The sequence below is a fragment of the Ambystoma mexicanum genome, chromosome 2p, assembly GCF_040938575.1.
Source record: "Ambystoma mexicanum isolate Mex_15411 chromosome 2p, UKY_AmexF1_1, whole genome shotgun sequence".
Classification (NCBI taxonomy): Eukaryota; Metazoa; Chordata; class Amphibia; order Caudata; family Ambystomatidae; genus Ambystoma; species Ambystoma mexicanum.
In genome coordinates this window covers 568,319,271-568,336,915 of record NC_090923.1, presented here as the reverse complement: position 1 = coordinate 568,336,915, position 17,645 = coordinate 568,319,271, and the positions used below count along the sequence as shown (strand labels likewise).

Genomic DNA, 17,645 nt, shown 5'->3' with positions numbered 1-17,645 from the left:
CATGAGTGGGGGCCTGGTTGAGGGTGCCCCTGGATGCTGGGGGGTGGAGGTGCAGGGGACATGTGTGGGGGCCTGGTGGAGGGTGCCCTGCACTGCTGGGGGGTGGGGGTGGTGGGAGAAATGAGTTGGACACGAGTGGGGGCCTGGTGGAGGGTGCCCCTGGATGCTGGGGGGTGGGGGTGCTGGGAGACATGTGTGGGGGCCTGGTGGAGGGTGCCCTGCACTGCTGGGGGGTGGGGGTGGTGGGAGAAATGAGTTGGACACGAGTGGGGGCCTGGTGGAGGGTGCCCCTGGATGCTGGGGGGTGGGGGTGCAGGGGGACATGTGTGGGGGCCTGGTGGAGGGTACCCTGCACTGCTGGGGGGTGGGTGTGATGGGAGACATGAGTGGGGGCCTGGTGGAGGGTGTCCCTGGATGCTTGGGGGTGGGGGTGATGGGAGACATGAGTGGGGGCCTGGTGGAGGGTGCCCTGCACTGCTGGTGGGTGGGGGGTGGGAGACATGAGTTGGACATGAGTGGGGGCCTGGTGGAGGGTGCCCTGCACTGCTGGGGGGTGGGGGTGGTGGGAGACATGAGTTGGACATGAGTGGGGGCCTGGTGGAGGGTGCCCTGCACTGCTGGGGGGTGGGGGTGCTGGGAGACATGTGTGGGGGCCTGGTGGAGGGTGCCCCTGGATGCTGGGGGGTGGGGGTGATGGGAGACATGAGTGGGGGCCTGGTGGAGGGTGCCCTGCACTGCTGGGGGGTGGGGGGGGTGATGGGAGACATGAGTTGGACATGAGTGGGGGCCTGGTGGAGGGTGCCCTGCACTGCTGGGGGGTGGGGGTGCTGGGGGACATGAGTGGGGGCCTGGTGGAGGGTGCCCCTGGATGCTGGGGGGTGGGGGTGATGGGAGACATGAGTGGGGGCCTGGTGGAGGGTGCCCTTCACTGCTGGGGGGTGGGGGTGCTGGGAGACATGAGTTGGACATGAGTGGGGGCCTGGTGGAGGGTGCCCTGCACTGCTGGGGGTGGGGGTGCTGGGAGACATGAGTTGGACATGAGTGGGGGCCTGGTGGAGGGTGCCCCTGGATGCTGGGGGGTGGGGGTGATGGGAGACATGAGTGGGGGCCTGGTGGTGGGTGCCCTGCACTGCTGGGGGGTGGGGGTGCTGGGAGACATGAGTGGAGGCCTGTTGGAGGGTGCCCCTGGATGCTAGCGGGTGGGGGTGATGGGAGACATGAGTGGGGGCCTGGTGGAGGGTGCCCTGCACTGCTGGGGGGTGGGGGTGCTGGGAGACATGAGTTGGACATGAGTGGGGGCCTGGTGGAGGGTGCCCTGCACTGCTGGGGGGTGGGGGTGCTGGGAGACATGTGTGGGGGCCTGGTGGAGGGTGCCCTGCACTGCTGGGGGGTGGGGGTGGTGGGAGAAATGAGTTGGACACGAGTGGGGGCCTGGTGGAGGGTGCCCCTGGATGCTGGGGGGTGGGGGTGCAGGGGGACATGTGTGGGGGCCTGGTGGAGGGTGCCCTGCACTGCTGGGGGGTGGGTGTGATGGGAGACATGAGTGGGGGCCTGGTGGAGGGTGTCCCTGGATGCTTGGGGGTGGGGGTGATGGGAGACATGAGTGGGGGCCTGGTGGAGGGTGCCCTGCACTGCTGGTGGGTGGGGGGTGGGAGACATGAGTTGGACATGAGTGGGGGCCTGGTGGAGGGTGCCCTGCACTGCTGGGGGGTGGGGGTGGTGGGAGACATGAGTTGGACATGAGTGGGGGCCTGGTGGAGGGTGCCCTGCACTGCTGGGGGGTGGGGGTGCTGGGAGACATGTGTGGGGGCCTGGTGGAGGGTGCCCCTGGATGCTGGGGGGTGGGGGTGATGGGAGACATGAGTGGGGGCCTGGTGGAGGGTGCCCTGCACTGCTGGGGGGTGGGGGGGTGATGGGAGACATGAGTTGGACATGAGTGGGGGCCTGGTGGAGGGTGCCCTGCACTGCTGGGGGGTGGGGGTGCTGGGGGACATGAGTGGGGGCCTGGTGGAGGGTGCCCCTGGATGCTGGGGGGTGGGGGTGATGGGAGACATGAGTGGGGGCCTGGTGGAGGGTGCCCTTCACTGCTGGGGGGTGGGGGTGCTGGGAGACATGAGTTGGACATGAGTGGGGGCCTGGTGGAGGGTGCCCTGCACTGCTGGGGGTGGGGGTGCTGGGAGACATGAGTTGGACATGAGTGGGGGCCTGGTGGAGGGTGCCCCTGGATGCTGGGGGGTGGGGGTGATGGGAGACATGAGTGGGGGCCTGGTGGAGGGTGCCCTGCACTGCTGGGAGGTGGGGGTGCTGGGAGACATGAGTTGGACATGAGTGGGGCCTGGTGGAGGGTGCCCTGCACTGCTGGGGCGTGGGGGTGGTGGGAGACATGAGTTGGACATGAGTGGGGGCCTGGTGGAGCGTGCCCTGCACTGCTGGGGGTTGGGGGTGCTGGGAGACATGTGTGGGGGCCTGGTGGAGGGTGCCCTGCACTGCTGGGGGGTGGGGGTGGTGGGAGACATGAGTTGGATATTAGTGGGGGCCTGGTGGAGGGTGCCCCTGGATGCTGGGGGGTGGGGGTGCAGGGGAACATGTGTGGGGGCCTGGTGGAGGGTGCCCTGCACTGTTGGGGGGTGGGGGTGCTGGGAGACATGAGTTGGACATGAGTGGGGGCCTGGTGGAGGGTGCCCTGCACTGCTGGGGGGTGGGGGTGCTGGGAGACATGAGTGGGGGCCTGGTGGAGGGTGCCCTGCACTGCTGGGGGGTGGGGGTGGTGGGAGACATGAGTTGGACATGAGTGGGGGCCTGGTGGAGGGTGCCCTGCACTGCTGGGGGGTGGGGGGGTGGGAGACATGAGTTGGACATGAGTGGGGGCCTGGTGGAGGGTGCCCTGCACTGCTGGGAGGTGGGGGTGGTGGGAGACATGAGTTGGACATGAGTGGGGGCCTGGTGGAGGGTGCCCTGCACTGCTGGGGGGTGGGGGTGCTGGGAGACAAGTGTGGGGGCCTGGTGGAGGGTGCCCCTGGATTCTGGGTGGTGGGGGTGATGGGAGACATGAGTGGGGGCCTGGTAGAGGGTGCCCCTGTATGCTGGGGGGTGGGGGTGATGGGAGACATGAGTGGGGGCCTGGTGGAGGGTGCCCTGCACTGCTGGGGGGTGGGGGTGCTGGGAGACATGAGTTGGACATGAGTGGGGTCCTGGTGGTGGGTGCCCTGCACTGCTGGGGGGTGGGGGTGCTGGGATACATGAGTGGGGGCCTGTTGGAGGGTGCCCCTGGATGCTGGGGGGTGGGGGTGATGGGAGACATGAGTGGGGGCCTGGTGGAGGGTACCCCTGGATGCTGGGGGGTGGGGGTGATGGGAGACATGAGTGGGGGCCTGGTTGAGGGTGCCCTGCACTGCTGGGGGGTGGGGGTGCTGGGAGACATGAGTTGGACATGAGTGGGGGCCTGGTGGAGGGTGCCCTGCACTGCTGGGAGGTGGGGGTGGTGGGAGACATGAGTTGGACATGAGTGGGGGCCTGGTGGAGGGTGCCCTGCACTGCTGGGGGGTGGGGGTGCTGGGAGACAAGTGTGGGGGCCTGGTGGAGGGTGCCCCTGGATGCTGGGGGGTGGGGGTGATGGGAGACATGAGTGGGGGCCTGGTGGAGGGTGCCCCTGTATGCTGGGGGTGGGGGTGATGGGAGACATGAGTGGGGGCCTGGTGGAGGGTGCCCTGCACTGCTGGGGGGTGGGGGTGCTGGGAGACATGAGTTGGACATGTGTGGGGTCCTGATGGTGGGTGCCCTGCACTGCTGGGGGGTGGGGGTGCTGGGAGACATGAGTGGGGGCCTGTTGGCGGGTGCCCCTGGATGCTGGGGGGTGGGGGTGATGGGAGACATGAGTGGGGGCCTGGTGGAGGGTGCCCTGCACTGCTGGGGGGTGGGGGTGCTGGGAGACATGAGTTGGACATGAGTGGGGGCCTGGTGGAGGGTGCCCTGCACTGCTGGGGGGTGGGGGTGCTGGGAGACATGAGTTGGACATGAGTGGGGGCCTGGTGGAGGGTGCCCTGCACTGCTGGGGGGTGGGGGTGCTGGGAGACATGTGTGGGGGCCTGGTGGAGGGTGCCCTGCACTGCTGGGGGGTGGGGGTGGTGGGAGAAATGAGTTGGACATGAGTGGGGGCCTGGTGGAGGGTGCCCCTGGATGCTGGGGGGTGGGGGTGCAGGGGGACATGTGTGGGGGCCTGGTGGAGGGTGCCCTGCACTGCTGGGGGGTGGGGGTGCTGGGAGACATGAGTTGGACATGAGTGGGGGCCTGGTGGAGGGTGCCCTGCCCTGCTGGGGGTTGGGGGTGCTGTAAGACGTGTGTGGGGGCCTGGTGGAGGGTGCCCTGCACTGCTGGGGGGTGGGGGTGCTGGGAGACGAGTGGGGGCCTGGTGGAGGGTGCCCCTGTATGCTGGGGGGTGGGGGTGATGGGAGACATGAGTGGGGGCCTGGTGGAGGGTGCCCTGCACTGCTGGGGGGTGGGGGTGCTGGGAGACATGAGTTGGACATGTGTGGGGTCCTGGTGGTGGGTGCCCTGCACTGCTGGGGGGTGGGGGTGCTGGGAGACATGAGTGGGGGCCTGTTGGAGGGTGCCCCTGGATGCTAGGGGGTGGGGGTGATGGGAGACATGAGTGGGGGCCCGGTTGAGGGTGCCCTGCACTGCTGGGGGGTGGGGGTGCTGGGAGACATGTGTTGGACATGAGTGGGGGCCTGGTGGAGGGTGCCCTGCACTGCTGGGGGGTGGGGGTGCTGTGAGACATGAGTTGGACATGAGTGGGGGCCTGGTGGAGGGTGCCCTGCACTGCTGGGGGGTGGGGGTGCTGGGAGACATGTGTGGGGGCCTGGTGGAGGGTGCCCTGCACTGCTGGGGGGTGGGGGTGGTGGGAGAAATGAGTTGGACACGAGTGGGGGCCTGGTGGAGGGTGCCCCTGGATGCTGGGGGGTGGGGGTGCAGGGGGACATGTGTGGGGGCCTGGTGGAGGGTGCCCTGCACTGCTGGGGGGTGGGGGTGATGGGAGACATGAGTGGGGGCCTGGTGGAGGGTGTCCCTGGATGCTTGGGGGTGGGGGTGATGGGAGACATGAGTGGGGGCCTGGAGGAGGGTGCCCTGCACTGCTGGGGGGTGGGGGGTGGGAGACATGAGTTGGACATGAGTGGGGGCCTGGTGGAGGGTGCCCTGCACTGCTGGGGGGTGGGGGTGGTGGGAGACATGAGTGGGGGCCTGGTGGAGGATGCCCTGCACTGCTGGGGGGTGGGGGTGCTGGGAGACATGTGTGGGGGCCTGGTGGAGGGTGCCCCTGTATGCTGGATGGTGGGGGTGATGGGAGACATGAGTGGGGGCCTGGTGGAGGGTGCCCTGCACTGCTGGGGGGTGGGGGTGATGGGAGACATGAGTTGGACATGAGTGGGGGCCTGGTGGAGTGTGCCCTGCACTGCTGGGGGGTGGGGGGGGTGGGAGACTTGAGTTGGACATGAGTGGGGGCCTGGTTGAGGGTGCCCCTGGATGCTGGGGGGTGGAGGTGCAGGGGGACATGTGTGGGGGCCTGGTGGAGGGTGCCCTGCACTGCTGGGGGGTGGGGGTGCTGGGAGACATGTGTGTCGGCCTGGTGGAGGGTGCCCTGCACTGCTGGGGGGTGGGGGTGGTGGGAGACATGAGTTGGACATGAGTGGGGGCCTGGTTGAGGGTGCCCCTGGATGCTGGGGGGTGGAGGTGCAGGGGGACATGTGTGGGGGCCTGGTGGAGGGTGCCCTGCACTGCTGGGGGGTGGGGGGGCTGGGAGACATGAGTTGGACATGAGTGGGGGCCTGGTGGAGGGTGCCCTGCACTGCTGGGGGGTGGGGGTGCTGGGGGACATGAGTGGGGGCCTGGTGGAGGGTGCCCCTGGATGCTGGGTGGTGGGGGTGATGGGAGACATGAGTGGGGGCCTGGTGGAGGGTGCCCTTCACTGCTGGGGGGTGGGGGTGCTGGGAGACATGAGTTGGACATGAGTGGGGGCCTGGTGGAGGGTGCCCTGCACTGCTGGGGGTGGGGGTGCTGGGAGACATGAGTTGGACATGAGTGGGGGCCTGGTGGAGGGTGCCCTGCACTTCCGGGGGGTGGGGGTGCTGGGATACATGTGTGGGGGCCTGCTGGAGGGTTCCGTGCCCTGCTGGGGGGTGGGGGTGGTGGGAGACATGAGTTGGACATGAGTGGGGGCCTGGTGGAGGGTGCCCTGCACTGCTGGCGGGTGGGGTGCTGGGAGATATGTGTGGGGGCCTCGTGGAGGTTGCCCTGCACTGCTGGGGGGTGGGGGTGGTGGGAGACATGAGTTGGACATGAGTGGGGGCCTGGTGGAGGATACCCTGCACTGCTGGGGGGTGGGGGTGCTGGGAGACATGTGTGGGGGCCTGGTGGAGGGTGCCCCTGGATGCTGGGGGTGATGGGAGACATGAGTGGGGGCCTAGTGGAGGGTGCCCCTGGATGCTGGGGGGTGGGGGTGATGGGAGACATGGGTGGGGGCCTGGTGGAGGGTGCCCTGCACTGCTGGGGGGTGGGGGTGCTGGGAGACATGTGTGGGGGCGTGGTGGAGGGTGCCGTGCCCTACTGGGGGCGGGGGGTGGTGGAAGACATGAGTTGGACATGAGTGGGGGCCTGGTGGAGGGTGCCCCTGGATGCTGGGGGGTGGGGGTGCAGGGGGACATGTGTGAGGGCCTGGTGGAGGTTGCCCTGCACTGCTGGGAGGTGGGGGTGCTGGGAGAAATGAGTTGGACATGAGTGGGGGCCTGTTGGAGGGTGCCCTGCACTGCTGGGGGTGGGGGTGCTGGGAGACATGAGTTGGACATGAGTGGGGGCCTGGTGGAGGGTGCCCTGCACTTCTGGGGGGTGGGGGTGCTGGGATACATGTGTGGGGGCCTGGTGGAGGGTTCCGTGCCCTGCTGGGGGGTGGGGGTGGTGGGAGACATGAGTTGGACATGAGTGGGGGCCTGGTGGAGGGTGCCCTGCACCGCTGGCGGGTGGGGTGCTGGGAGATATGTGTGGGGGCCTGGTGGAGGGTGCCCTGCACTGCTGGGGGGTGGGGGTGGTGGGAGACATGAGTTGGACATGAGTGGGGGCCTGGTGGAGGATACCCTGCACTGCTGGGGGGTGGGGGTGCTGGGAGACATGTGTGGGGGCCTGGTGGAGGGTGCCCCTGGATGCTGGGGGTGATGGGAGACATGAGTGGGGGCCTAGTGGAGGGTGCCCCTGGATGCTGGGGGGTGGGGGTGATGGGAGACATGAGTGGGGGCCTGGTGGAGGGTGCCCTGCACTGCTGGGGGGTGGGGGTGCTGGGAGACATGTGTGGGGGCCTGGTGGAGGGTGCCGTGCCCTGCTGGGGGCGGGGGGTGGTGGGAGACATGAGTTGGACATGAGTGGGGGCCTGGTGGAGGGTGCCCCTGGATGCTGGGGGGTGGGGGTGCAGGGGGACATGTGTGAGGGCCTGGTGGAGGTTGCCCTGCACTGCTGGGAGGTGGGGGTGCTGGGAGAAATGAGTTGGACATGAGTGGGGGCCTGTTGGAGGGTGCCCTGCACTGCTGGGGGGTGGGGATGCTGGGAGACATGTGTGGGGGCCTGGTGGAGGGTGCCCTGCACTGCTGGGGGGTGGGGTGCTGGGAGACATGAGTTGGACATGAGTGGGGGCCTGGTGGAGGGTGCCCTGCACTGCTGGGGGGTGGGGGTGCAGAGAGACATGTGTGGGGGCCTGGTGGAGGGTGCCCTGCACTGCTGGGGGGTGGGGGTGCTGGTAGACATGTGTGGGGGCCTGGTGGAGGGTGCCCCTGGATGCTGGCGGGTGGGGGTGCTGGGAGATATGTGTGGGGGCCTGGTGGAGGGTGCCCTGCACTGCTGGGGGGTGGGGGTGGTGGGAGACATGAGTTGGACATGAGTGGGGGCCTGGTGGAGGGTAACCTGCACTGCTGGGGGGTGGGGGTGCTGGGAGACATGTGTGGGGGCCTGGTGGACGGTGCCCCTGGATGCTGGGGGTGATGGGAGACATGAGTGGGGGCCTAGTGAAGGGTGCCCCTGGATGCTGGGGGGTGGGGGTGATGGGAGACATGAGTGGGGGCCTGGTGGAGGGTGCCCTGCACTGCTGGGGGGTGGGGGTGGTGGGAGACATGAGTTGGACATTAGTGTGGCCTGACGGAGGGTGCCCTGCTCTGCTGGGGGGTGGGGGTGCTGGGAGACATGTGTGGGTGCCTGGTGGAGGGTGCCCTGCACTGCTGTGGGTGGGGGTGCTGGGAGACATGAGTGGGGGCCTGGTGGAGGGTGCCCCTGGATGCTGGGGGGTGGGGGTGATGGGAGACATGAGTGGGGGCCTGGTGGAGGGTGCCCCTGGATGCTGGGGGGTGGGGGTGATGGGAGACATGAGTGGGGGCCTGGTGGAGGGTGCCCTGCACTGCTGGGGGGTGGGGGTGGTGGGAGACATGAGTTGGACATAAGTGTGGCCTGGTGGAGAGTGCCCTGCACTGCTGGGGGGTGGGGGTGCTGGGAGACATGTGTGGGGGCCTGGTGGAGGGTGCCCCTGGATGCTGGGGGGTGGGGGTGCAGGGGGACATGTGTGAGGGCCTGGTGGAGGTTGCCCTGCACTGCTGGGAGGTGGGGGTGCTGGGAGAAATGAGTTGGACATGAGTGGGGGCCTGTTGGAGGGTGCCCTGCACTGCTGGGGGTGGGGGTGCTGGGAGACATGAGTTGGACATGAGTGGGGGCCTGGTGGAGGGTGCCCTGCACTTCTGGGGGGTGGGGGTGCTGGGATACATGTGTGGGGGCCTGGTGGAGGGTTCCGTGCCCTGCTGGGGGGTGGGGGTGGTGGGAGACATGAGTTGGACATGAGTGGGGGCCTGGTGGAGGGTGCCCTGCACCGCTGGCGGGTGGGGTGCTGGGAGATATGTGTGGGGGCCTGGTGGAGGGTGCCCTGCACTGCTGGGGGGTGGGGGTGGTGGGAGACATGAGTTGGACATGAGTGGGGGCCTGGTGGAGGATACCCTGCACTGCTGGGGGGTGGGGGTGCTGGGAGACATGTGTGGGGGCCTGGTGGAGGGTGCCCCTGGATGCTGGGGGTGATGGGAGACATGAGTGGGGGCCTAGTGGAGGGTGCCCCTGGATGCTGGGGGGTGGGGGTGATGGGAGACATGAGTGGGGGCCTGGTGGAGGGTGCCCTGCACTGCTGGGGGGTGGGGGTGCTGGGAGACATGTGTGGGGGCCTGGTGGAGGGTGCCGTGCCCTGCTGGGGGCGGGGGGTGGTGGGAGACATGAGTTGGACATGAGTGGGGGCCTGGTGGAGGGTGCCCCTGGATGCTGGGGGGTGGGGGTGCAGGGGGACATGTGTGAGGGCCTGGTGGAGGTTGCCCTGCACTGCTGGGAGGTGGGGGTGCTGGGAGAAATGAGTTGGACATGAGTGGGGGCCTGTTGGAGGGTGCCCTGCACTGCTGGGGGGTGGGGATGCTGGGAGACATGTGTGGGGGCCTGGTGGAGGGTGCCCTGCACTGCTGGGGGGTGGGGTGCTGGGAGACATGAGTTGGACATGAGTGGGGGCCTGGTGGAGGGTGCCCTGCACTGCTGGGGGGTGGGGGTGCAGAGAGACATGTGTGGGGGCCTGGTGGAGGGTGCCCTGCACTGCTGGGGGGTGGGGGTGCTGGTAGACATGTGTGGGGGCCTGGTGGAGGGTGCCCCTGGATGCTGGCGGGTGGGGGTGCTGGGAGATATGTGTGGGGGCCTGGTGGAGGGTGCCCTGCACTGCTGGGGGGTGGGGGTGGTGGGAGACATGAGTTGGACATGAGTGGGGGCCTGGTGGAGGGTAACCTGCACTGCTGGGGGGTGGGGGTGCTGGGAGACATGTGTGGGGGCCTGGTGGACGGTGCCCCTGGATGCTGGGGGTGATGGGAGACATGAGTGGGGGCCTAGTGAAGGGTGCCCCTGGATGCTGGGGGGTGGGGGTGATGGGAGACATGAGTGGGGGCCTGGTGGAGGGTGCCCTGCACTGCTGGGGGGTGGGGGTGGTGGGAGACATGAGTTGGACATTAGTGTGGCCTGACGGAGGGTGCCCTGCTCTGCTGGGGGGTGGGGGTGCTGGGAGACATGTGTGGGTGCCTGGTGGAGGGTGCCCTGCACTGCTGTGGGTGGGGGTGCTGGGAGACATGAGTGGGGGCCTGGTGGAGGGTGCCCCTGGATGCTGGGGGGTGGGGGTGATGGGAGACATGAGTGGGGGCCTGGTGGAGGGTGCCCCTGGATGCTGGGGGGTGGGGGTGATGGGAGACATGAGTGGGGGCCTGGTGGAGGGTGCCCTGCACTGCTGGGGGGTGGGGGTGGTGGGAGACATGAGTTGGACATAAGTGTGGCCTGGTGGAGAGTGCCCTGCACTGCTGGGGGGTGGGGGTGCTGGGAGACATGTGTGGGGGCCTGGTGGAGGGTGCCCTGCATTGCTGGGGATGGGGGTGCTGGGAGACATGAGTTGGACATGAGTGGGGGCCTGGTGGAGGGTGCCCCTGGATGCTGGGGGCTGGGGGCGCAGGGGGACATGCGTTGATGGGCAGTAGTTCAAGGTGACATGTCGGTTGGCTGGGGGGCATGGGCATGGTGGATGGGCTGCCTGCGGGACATGTGCAGGGTAGGCCCCTGTGGTGTGGGCCACCTGCAGGGGCCGTGGAGGGTGCAGAGGGTACACCTGGGAGGACCCACACGTGCAATTCACGTGTGGTGCTCCCCGCGCACCCCTGGAATACACGTACCATGATGGAACCGCGTGTGATACTTCCTGCGCACCCCTGAAATACACGTACCCTGCTGCTTTTGCGTGTGATACTTCCGCGCACCCCTGGAATACACGTACCCTGCTGCTTTTGCGTGTGATACTTCCCGCGCACCCCTGGAATACACGTACCATGATGGAATCACGTGTGATACTTCCCGCGCACCCCTGAAATGCATGTACCCTGCTGTTTTTGCGTGTGATACTTCCCGCACACCCCTGGAATACACGTGCCCTGATGGAATTGCGTGTGTTACTTCCCACGCACCCCTGATGTACACATACCCATCACAATCACGTGTGAAACTTCCCGAGAACCACTGAAATACACGTTCCCCGCTTGGCGTTTGCTGTTTGGCAGCCCTGTGAACTGGTCCAGGGTTAGCGCAGCCCTTTGCGATGATTTGGGAATTTTGAAAGCTTTTCCTTGTGCGAGGGTGTTCTTGGGGGCGTAACTGGCGCTGCTGCAGGGTCGCTGCGCCACTCTGCGCCACGACTGGTTTCGGAGGCTAAAATCCATGAGTTCGCTGTGCGATGAAAAGGATTTTTTCGCACGCGGCTGGCGCAGTGTATTGCACGGGGACACTGTGCGCCAGCCGCGTGCTCCACTTTTGTGCGAATTTCTATGAATTACCCTGTTAGTCAGTGACACAGAGTGTATGGCAATCCACATAATCTGTTGATAGTGTGGGCGTAAAGGTCACGTGAAGGAGTTGATTGATGTCGAAGAGGAGAATGAATATGAGAACATGGGTAAAGAAGTAATCAGTTCCATACAGGCTGTCTCAGGTAAGGTGACCTAGATCCACTTGCACCTGCTCCCCATCTGCAAAGGAAAAGAAGCTGGAGGGCTCCTTAAGTAGGGAAACAGAGCGGCAAGCAGGAAGGCACCAGGTTGGCAGGGCTTGCTAAGTGGTGAAAAAGAGCAGAAAGCAGATGGGCTGGTACACTGAGATTGTCACTGAGTCACTTAAGAAAGGAAAAAGTTACACAACAGATTGGGGTAAAATAGCAGCCAAAGATTTCTTTAATGCAGAATGTGCAACAATTGCAAATATACTATGAATGATATAAGAGAATGTGTTGACATGTCTGGTAATACAACCATATTTAATCAATTTATCAATTGTAACAGCATGTTTATTGTATATGCCATAATATGTACATTATTTACACATAGGTAGTATCAGCAGAAAGCTGAAGGAAAGAATATCGGAACACTTAAGAGATATAAGGATGGAAGACACACGATTCCCATTTTATTACTTTCAAAGGAGGAACACCATGGTGAAGATTCAAATGGGAGTAAATTCATTGGACTGTAAAAATATTCAAAAGAAAAGAGGAGATCGAGAACGTTTAATCAGACAAAAGTAGTCCGAAAAATATTAAATCTATAGAATTACCTTTTTCAGATTAATAGGAATGTTGAGTTGTCATGTTGTTCAATGATGTTTATAGAATAGTTAATTGGAAATAAAATCAAACTTGCAGAAATTATTTTTTGGCAGTTATTTCCATCAAGTGATATTATAATGAAGGAAACAACTGGGCACCATTCAGCGTAGTAGACAATTGATTCCAAATTAAGGTCAACATGTAAGGAATGGTAATTATAACAATGAATGAATGCAGTGTTGCAAAACATTGCAGATTTAAATACCAAAATACAGAAGCATTCAACTTATAATCACAAGACTGTTTAAATTGGTTTTAAATATTTAGAAATTGTACACATAATTACAGGGATATACTATTAGAACCTGTTTTAAGATGGCAGATATAGTGTATGAATAATTTGTCTTCCCTTTACACTTTAAGCCTTAAAATGGTGTATATCAGGATGATACACGCCAATGAAAGTTTAAATTGTAGGTAAGTTATAGCAGTAATAAGCTAAAAATACCATTTAAAAATAAAATTCATGGTCATTAGGGAAAACTATAAAGTTCCACTTAATCTCTGTAGATTGGCAGAAGTAGCAAATATAGAAAGAACTTTCTGTAGATCTAGTTGACATTAAAATGTAAAATGTAGCAACCAGTGAGTAGACTAATAATAAATACAAAACAAAGAAAAATGTCATGATTAATAAACGAGGATAAGTAAATAATAGCATAAGAATTGAATTGATTCTATGTGATACAACGGTATCAGAAAACGCTTTAAAGCTGGCAGATGGAAAACGCAATTAGTTAGTCCTTTCTTTGTTTTGAACGTGAGCTATTTAAAGGCATTTCAAAATGGCACCCACAAATACAGCGAACACAAACACACAAGACTATTGCACTGTGTGCAACAAAAAACAGCACACTGTCAATAAGGGGAATTAGAAATCATTCCTTGATGTACTCGGGCATAGTAAAGGTTCCTTTATTTTAACAAAGGGGATTTTAGTCCTAATTCATCACTTGCATATTTTGAAATTATTTAGGAAAATCAACAAATTACAAACAATGAGAATAAAAAGGCTATACAACAATGTATTATATTGTGGATTACAATTTACACAAATGCCTTCATGAAGGTAATTTGATATATTGATAATATTTATTTATTACAAATACAGCAACTTAAGGAATGAAACACCATAAGATTCAAACCAATAGACTAACTTCAATGGTATCCATTGTTGTTGTAGGTGATTGCATTATATACAAAATCAATCAAATAGATTAAAAAGAAAATTAATGAAATAAGTCAATGAGAAACTTCCCATAACATTTAGGAAGGTATGTTCCATTATTATCATTATTTTGTACCTTCATGAGATATTCCATCACGTATCATTACAAAACCATTGCTTAATTTAAAATATATCATTAAGTACCTATTTTTATTTATTTTTAGACCCTGAGGAAGCATGCATTGTTGTGGCAATATTAAGTCCACACAAGGTGAAACAAGTGCTGGTCAACCCATGTTGTAAAAAGGCAGATTGTTTCAGGGCTAACATTTTTTGGATTAGCTATGTAAATGTGGGATCTTGCTAGACCCCATGATTTAGGCACATATACCAAATTGATTATTTGTTCTTTGCAACAAAAAAAATGTCAAATGATATAAATCACATTAATTGGAATACTTTCAGAATACATTGTTAGCAAGTTAATAAACAATTAAAATATATGCACATTGTGTTGTAACAAATCTTTCATTTGAGGTATCAATGCATTGGTATTTGGTTTAAGTTGAATAATGTCTGTTTCCATAAAGATGTTTTCTATATTGTTTGGTTGATTTATTATTTATTTTATTTATTTATTGTTTGCTTGTTAGGCGCTTATACAATAAGAAAAATACTGTTTCATAAAGCCCACAGGACGAGGGGAGGGAACGAGGGAGTGAAATACAGTGTGGGAAACGGATGAAAGGAAAAACCTACATTTCCTTGTGAGTATTCAGAACGTGCAAGTGCAGCAAGGAAGAGGGCAGAGGGGGTAAGTGCTGGGGAGTTCAAGCTCATGGGTGAGTCACAGATGAAGTGCTAGGGTTGTTGAGGGCTACAAAGCCATGAGCCACGTTAGGAGTAAGTGCTTGGCAGGTTATGTGTTTCAGTGCTTTGCAAAGAAGCTTTATTGATGCATCTTAAATTTGCGGCAATAGGAAGGGGGACAACACTACCAGTAATTGATGGCCACCCAAGGTAAGGACCGTAACAAAGTGAAGGTGCTGTAATGTAGGCGTATCTGTGTTGTTACCGACAGGTAGACTGGCTCCCCCGCGGGTAACATTTTTATTATCATCTGCATGTAAAAATCACAGGTACTAATGGTTTTGAAATATGTCCTACTTTTCATGGAACGTAAACAATTGCAAGGCACTATTGTCATCATAGATACATGAAATGGCTGCTCAGAAACGATCCCCTTTATTGTTTCCATGGCAGCAACACATGACAGAGAAAGACAGATAAGTGCAGGTAAGTGAAGGGATGGTTTAAAGGCTAGAAGGGATAGGTAGAAATATGGGGGTGCATGGAAGCTTGGAAGGAAGTAATGTGGTAGAAGTGAGGGGTACAAAGGTCTCAAGCTGCTCCAATGTGAGCAGTGTATTAGTGAATAACATCTTGGTGAATAACATATATATTTCAAAAAGCCTGCTTGGGCGCGAGCCCCCAGAAAGGAGATAATGAACAAAGGGCACTAGTCTTGCTTCGGAAAGACTACTTTACCTCATTCTGCCTTATTTTCCTTAACTGCATATCTGAATGATGATGGCTGGAAGGTTATGAATTCATCTTAACCACTGACAACTGCTCTAGGCAACACCCTCGGACCATTGTTTTTCAACCTGCCAAGTAACTAAAGAAGGGGAAGTACCATATGCAAATCAAGCTTGTTCCCACACCATTAGGGGAAGGGCGGCCCAAACTGCATGTGATCAAAAGCTACCCAAGACATGTTCCAGACTCACTGGGTATCATCAGTGTTGTTTAGGTTGGGTCTCTAGACACAGCACATTAGAGACCCACATCTGGGCATACCTATGCCATTCGACATGGGAAAAGCAAAACTAAAGGATGATGGCTGGAAGATTATCAATATTGTCCTTAACTGCACAAGCTGTAATCAGCTGGAATTGATTTTTTTAAGTGCGCAGACTGCAAAAGTTGATACTCATGCATGTTTTTACAAACCATAGCACTGGGCTCTCCCTATCTATTCATCTCTCCCACTCTCCTTCTCATTCGCCTAGCATGCCTTTGGACCTTTACGTGGTACAACAAGCCATTTGTTATTGACATTTGTACACCCAACTGCTGACAAATGTAACCTTTCTACTGATCAGTCAGTACAAATGTTCTTGCAAAACCTGAATGTGCAAATGCACAATTGCACAGCACTGCAGCAAAAAAAATGCTCGTTTTTGGTCCAATAAATGTAATATTGATCTTGATGCTTCCAGAGAGAGGACAAGCTTAAATTCTAAAATGAATTTAAATACGTTTTCCAATATTGTATGTAAATGAAGGGCATATATTTTAGGCAACACTTGGTCCGCTCTTCAAATGTTACCCTATCCCTGGTTAAAGCTTACTGGGAGTGTGATACAAAAAATCAATAGATGCTTTCCTGTGTGGTTTGGCACTAAAAACACATTGATGGAAGAAAATTGAATGTCTTGTATCACAGATCGCACATGAATCACTCCAAATCCCAGAGGCGGTTCAAGGGTTTTTATTGAAGTATCTGTGGGCCCTAGTGCAGTCCCTCGCTCTCGTCTTGTATCGCTCCTCCTCCCTGTCCCAGGGGTTCTTGACGCCAGCATAATATATACAGAAGGTTGGCCCCTACTGTCTAGTTCTGTCTTAGGCTACTTGGGAGGAACTTAAGGCAGAATGCCTCATCTCTCTAAACTCCCTCAGGAACATCCTATATTTCCCTAATCTAGTGATTTACTGGGATATGGGAATGGTGCCTTTGAGATATCCTGTTGAATTCAGTCCACCACCTATCACGCTCACTCTCACCTAACTCTTTCCTACTCTTTCTCCTTAACCACTTTGTCTTACTCCTCCCTTCAATATTCTATCCCCCCAATATTTCTAATGTCCTCTAGGCCTCGGTTCCACCCTTTAATGTTACTCTTCCTTCTGTTATACTACTCCTCCCTCCTCTGCACTACTACTATTTTCTCCACACCACAATTCCCTCCTACACACTACTACCCCCACCATCACACCCCTACTCCCTCCTCCAAATGCTCTCCTCCATACGACTACTCCTTGCTCCGCACTGAAAGTCCCTCCATCCAAATACTGAAACACCAGCCCTTCACTCAGTACTATCCACTTTAGAATCACTCTTTACATTACTCTTCCTAACCACACTTGCCACACAAACATGCATATTCAGTAGCCAATACCTCTTCTTCAAAAATCACCTCCACACTATGCCACTACTTCCTTACTCCTGCTGGTCTCTTGGTCCTTCACCTCCTCTAACCTCCCCCCAGTAAGCAACACTGCCTTCTTTCTGTTGCTCCCTTATATTGCCCCATCCCTTCTGTGAATGGTCATTTTTCCCTGGCCGATCTGGCCATGTCTTCCCCAGCAGGGCCAGTGATATGTCTTTTGGAGTTTGAAATATCGGGTTAACCACTGGCCACTTTCATTATGCGGGCCCGCAGCGGAACGGTCATGGCAGCTTGGATAGTCCAATGTCTCTGTTTATGTTACTGGGCTCCATTTAGCATGCCCAAATGTGGTGGTCTAGATTAGCCGGTGGAAGCTGTGTCTGCTGGCTGCACTGTGAGCTGTTCTCACTGCTGTATGCCAGCGTTGTGGGTTCGGTCCTCTCCCTCTCAATTCTTTTCTCTCTGTATGATGGACATCGCGGGAGAATGGGGAACAAGCTCTCGGTTTGATGCTTTCTGTTGGTTTCTTGTGTTGATGTTAAGTCTCTGGGACTATAGCATGAGAAAAAGGCAGACAGCAGAGAACTATGCTTATACAAGAGGAGGGACAGGAATTGGACCCCTCTCAACTGCCACCATCCACTCTTGCTGGTAGGCTTCCCACCCCGTTCAGAGAGGAGTTCCTGCTCCCTCTTGACAAGGCCAGTGAACAGTGCAGTTAGCCTTTGAATGAATGGGCCGTCACACTGCTATGTTTACCTCTACCAGTAATATGTGTTGACCCTGCCATGTTAGCTCATGCATTGAGTGGACACATTCAGAACCTTTTGGCGTGCTATGGCTGAGGCTGTTTTACAATTACTTTTGCATTTTCAGGGGGTTTATCCAGTAGAAACAAATGTCCTTTGTGTGATCATTATGTTTTATTCATATCTTTTAATATAAAAAATGTTACAGGATAATCACAAAAGGCATAAAATGTTGTGTGTATCATGCAACATCACATCAT

The 17,645-nt window shown here is 57.5% G+C and overlaps 1 long non-coding RNA gene across 1 annotated transcript in view; it reads left to right on the top strand.

Annotated features, from left to right (window-relative positions):
- The window catches only part of LOC138565902 (uncharacterized), a 58,235-nt gene extending 45,958 nt beyond the window's left edge, over positions 1-12,277 (top strand). The window contains exon 2 of the long non-coding RNA XR_011301692.1: positions 11,962-12,277. This is a non-coding gene — a long non-coding RNA (uncharacterized lncRNA). The remainder of the gene's footprint in view (positions 1-11,961) is intronic.
- Positions 12,278-17,645: the final 5,368 nt, after the last annotated feature.